General features: G+C 34.6%; 1 protein-coding gene across 6 annotated transcripts in view; it reads left to right on the forward strand.

Annotated features, from left to right (window-relative positions):
* The window catches only part of LOC135094158 (innexin inx2-like), a 111,501-nt gene that overhangs the window by 35,887 nt on the left and 70,614 nt on the right, over positions 1-5,000 (forward strand). The window lies entirely within an intron of this gene.

The raw sequence follows: 5,000 nt of genomic DNA on the forward strand, positions 1-5,000 counted from the left end.
TTCTTTCTTTCTTTTTTTTCTTGTTTTTTTTTCTTTATTTTTCTTTTATTTTTTTGTCATGAATGTTTTTATTTCCTTGTTTGTTTCCTCTTGCTCTGGTCTCTCTCTCTCTCTCTCTCTCTCTCTCTCTCTCTCTCTCTCTCTCTCTCTCTCTCTCTCTCTCTCTCTCTCTCTCTCTCTCTCTCTCTCTCTCATTTTTCTATTTTTTCTCTCTTTTTCGTAACTTTTTTCAATTATCATATTTCTCTATTTATTTCTATGTTTATTTCTCTGCTTTCCTTTCCTTCTGATTTATTTATGTACTTGTTTATTTTCTATTTTATTTTTTTATTTTTATTTTTCTCTTTTTGTTTCTTTTTATTTTCCATTAGTGTCTATTTTTTTATTATTTTTTCATTAATTAACATTTTTCTCTATTTTTCTTCCATTACGTTTTTTCCTCATTCCTTATTTATTTATTTATTTATTTATTTATTTATTATTTATTTATTTTATTCATTTAGTTTATTGTGTCTCATCATAGTTTCATTTTTCACATTCGTTCATTATTCTTCTTTCTTTTTTCTCTTCCCTTTTTCTCTCTTTCATTTTCTTTATTCTATCTTTAAAAATTTTCCTTCTACTTTACTAATTATTTTTTTTTTTACATTAATACTCTCTCTCTCTCTCTCTCTCTCTCTCTCTCTCTCTCTCTCTCTCTCTCTCTCTCTCTCTCTCTCTCTCTCTCTCTCTCTCTCTCTCTAAAATTTCCTTCCTCGTCTTATTTCCTTTCTAGATAATTATTTTACGTTAATATTTAATTCTCTCTCTCTCTCTCTCTCTCTCTCTCTCTCTCTCTCTCTCTCTCTCTCTCTCTCTCTCTCTCTCTCTCTCTCTCTCTCTCTCTCTCTCATAGTTTGTTTTTCTTCTTTCTTTATTTTTTTATTTTCTTTTTGTTTCTTTATTTTCTTGTATGTTCTTTATCTATCTATGTATCTATCTCAGTTTGCTCATACATCTATTTATCTATCTATCTCTGTGCCTGTCTGTCTGTCTATCTATCTATCTATCTATCTATCTATCTATGTCCGTCTGTGTCTGTCTCTTTCTGTCTGTCTCTATCTGTGTATATCCTAAATATCTATCCATTTATCTATCTGTCTGTCTGTCTGTCTGTCTGTCTGTCTGTCTGTTTAATTATCTATCTCTCCAAACTTTCTCTTGGTCTTGGCTCTGCAATAAAAAGTTACCTTAGAGCATAATTAACCTTGTTTTTCCAGTTCTTCCTCGACCTTAGTGCATTGCCTAGAGAGAGTTTAGTGCATTGCAAAAATTTCTTTATTCTTCATCTTGTTATGCATTTTTTTTTTTTTTTTCCTCCTCGGCCCCGTCATCCTCCTCCTCTTCCTTCTCCTCCCATATTCCTCCCATATTCTCCACTGCATTCCAAAGACTCCTAATTTAAGTGACACAGGTTTTTAAGGCTGTTTTTTTAAAGTTCCAGTGAGAGATGAACTAGATTTCCATATTATTAACAGGAGAAACACTCTTGAGAACCCGGCTTGTTGTTTCTGTGCCCTCTGAAAAGTCATGGTGAAGATACACGGGTTTTCAAATGGTGTTTTTAAAGGTTTTAGTGACAGATTAGCAAGGTTTCTTCATCAATAACAGGAGAAACACTCTTGAGAACCCTGCTGGTCATCTCTGTGGCCTTTATTTAAATTGCTTGGGTTTTCAAAGGGTGTTTTTAAGGTTCTAGTGACAGATTAACAAGGTTTCTGCATCAATAACAGGAGAAACACTGTTGAGAACCCTGCTAGTCATCTCTGTGGCCTTTATTTAAATTGTGTGGGTTTTCAAAGGGTGTTTTTAAGGTTCTAGTGACAGATTAACAAGGTTTCTTCATTAATAACAGGAGAAACACTCTTGAGAACCCTGCTAGTCATCTCTGTGGCCTTTGAAAACAGTCTTAGTGGGAGGGCACGGCGTTTCTGAATACCTGCCTGTGTTAGTGCAAAGTCATTTCTCTTCTTAGTGCTTTCTCCCGTAAACGATTCCTCTTTTACGTCATTTTAAGTCCCCTCGTGTGTTCCCGCCAGTCTCTCTTCCAAAAGGCGAGTTCTATTTATTTATTTATTTATTTATTTATTTATTTTTATTTATTTTTTTCATTATTCGTTGTATTTTATAATTTATCGATTTTTTATGCTTTTATTTTCCCTTTGTTTTAGTATTTTTTTGTTTGTATTGTTTTGTTTTTGTTTATCATTGTTTATTATTATTATTATTATTATTATTATTATTATTATTATTATTATTATTATTATTATTATTATTATTATTATGAAGGGTGTTTGTTATTGTTGTTGTTTATTTTTCTTAGGTTTTTTACATTTTCCTGGCATTTATCATGTTTTCCTGGCGTTTATAATATTTTCCTGGCATTTTTTCATATTATCCTAGCATTAATCATATTTTCCTTGGCATTTATCATATTTTCCGGCATTTTTTCATTTTTTTCCTGGCATTAACCATAATTTCCCTAGCATTTACCATATTTTCCCTAGCATTTATATTTTCCTTAGCATTCACCATATTTTCCCTAGCTTTCACCATAATTTCCCTAGCATTTATATTTTCCCTAGCATTAACCATATTTTCCCTGGCATTAACCATATTTTCCCTAGCATTCATATTTTCCCTAGCATTCATATTTTTCCTAGCATTTATATTTTCCCTAGCATTTATATTTTCCCTAGCATTTACCATATTTTCCCTAGCATTTTTTTTTTATTTCCACTAAGCAGTTATCATTCTCCTGGCATTGTTTTCATTTTCCTTCCCTTGCATTACAATTTCTAAGCATTTGTGAGCATTGTATATCAGTTATTATTTTTTTTTTTTTCTACCGAGGCATTGAATACATACTAAATTTATACTTTTTTAATACATTTATTTAATAGTGCAGTTTGTTTGGTAGTGTGTGTTTATTTATAGACAAAAGGGTGTTTATGTATACACTTCAAAGGGTGAGTGCATGTTTTGTTTGTTTGTTTGTTTGTTTGTTTGTTTGTTTGTTTTAAGTTTTGTTCTCGTTTTTTCACGTTTTTGTTGTTGTTGTTTTTATTTTCTTAGTATTATTGTTATTACTTTTATTACTATTGTTTTTATTATTATTATTATTATTATTATTATTATTATTATTCCTATCATTTTATCATTAGCATTATTACTATCACCACCACCACTACTACCACCACCACCACCACCACCACCACCACCACCACCGTGCTTCAGTGTGCTTCAGTGACTATAGACGATCTGATCCCCTACATAGAGCATTGAGTCCCCCATCCCACTGCCTTCCCTTACCTATAGAGGACTCCCGGCTGCTCCTTTGTGTCATGGTCCTGGCCGTTGCTTGTTACGATTGGACAGTTTGGCTCCTTTATAAATATTCCTTTGTTTTTTTTATCTTATTACTTTTTTTCATCCTATCTTAGTCATTTAAAAGCTTCGATTCCTTTACTAATGTAGCTTCTGATTCCTTTCTTTGTGTAGGTAGTTTGCTTGCCCCTAATATAATAATAATAATAATAATAATAATAATAATGATAATAATGATAATAATAATGAGATGTACTTTCTATTACTATAAGAATTCTTTTATTACATTTTTCTCTCTTTAAATTGTAAGGCAAAACTTGACCTAAAAACACCCACACCCTTTATTCTCCCTCCCTCAACCCTTTATTCTCCCTCCCTTAACCCTTTACTCTCACACCCTTAACCCTTCACTCTCCCTTTCTTAACCCTTTATTTTCTCCCTTAACCCTTTATATTCCCTCCCTTAACCCTTTAATCTCCCTGCTTCAACCCTTTGCTCCTTCAGTCTTAACCCTTTACTCTCCCTCCCTCAACCCTTTACTCTCCTCCCTCCTTAACCCTTTATCCTCCCTCTCTTAACCCTTTATTCTCCCTCCCTTAACCCTTTACTCTCCCTTAATCCTTAATCCTTCCCTCCCTTAATCCTTAACTATCTCTTCACTCTCCCTTAACCCTTTGCTCTCTCTCTCTCTCTCTCTCTCTCTCTCTCTCTCTCTCTCTCTCTCTCTCTCTCTCTCTCTCTCTCTCTCTCTCTCTCTCTCTCTCTCTCTTTGTCTCCCTTAGAAGTTTAATTCCCAGGTCCATAAACTCCCTTAATCTTCTCTATTTTTACCCTCTCCATTCTCTCCCTATCCTTTTGTTCTTCCTTTTTCCATTTTTTCCTCCTCCTCCTCCTCCTCCTCCTCCTCCTCCTCCTCCTCCTCCTCCTCCTCCTCCTCCTCCGTTTTCTAATCCTACCTACCATTTTTCTCTCCTTAATCCCATCTTCCCTCTCCTCTCCTCCCTCCTCCTTCCATTATCCCCTCCTCCCTCCTTCCTCCCCACAATTTTCCCTCCCTCCTCCTCCCCTCTTCCCCAAAACCTTTCATTTCCCTCCCTTAAAGACGTTTCTATGTTAAGCCTTTCCCCCCTCTTCCCTTTCCTCCTCCTCCCCCCTGAAGAAAAGATCCTCCATCCCCCCTTCTGCTCCCCCCCCACGGTAGGTAATGGTTTGGATGATAATAATGTTAATGTAAATGTTTTGTGTTCAATGGATTTCTATAAATTTCGTGTCATTTTGTGTGGTTTTGTAATTTGTGTCTTCTGGAAATGTGTACGTGTGTGTGTGTATGTCTGTCTGTCTGTCTGTCTGTCTGTGTCTGTGTTAAGTATCCTCCATTACAAACTGTTTCAATTTGTATTACTTGAGTTCTCGCTAGTTCATCCGTTTTCTTTTCTTGTGATTTACGTTTTCAGTGCTATTTTTTTCTTTTCTTTTATTTTATTTTTTTTTTCATACCATAATTTCGTTTTTAGTATCAATATTTAAATCTGACATCTTTGCTGCTGTGAACGGTTCGCAGAGACCATGAACCAATCTGTGTGTGTGTGTGTGTGTGTGTGTGTGTGTGTGTGTGTGTGTGTGTGTGTGTGTG

Source organism: Scylla paramamosain, chromosome 44 (genome assembly GCF_035594125.1).
Source record: "Scylla paramamosain isolate STU-SP2022 chromosome 44, ASM3559412v1, whole genome shotgun sequence".
Classification (NCBI taxonomy): domain Eukaryota; kingdom Metazoa; phylum Arthropoda; class Malacostraca; order Decapoda; family Portunidae; genus Scylla; species Scylla paramamosain.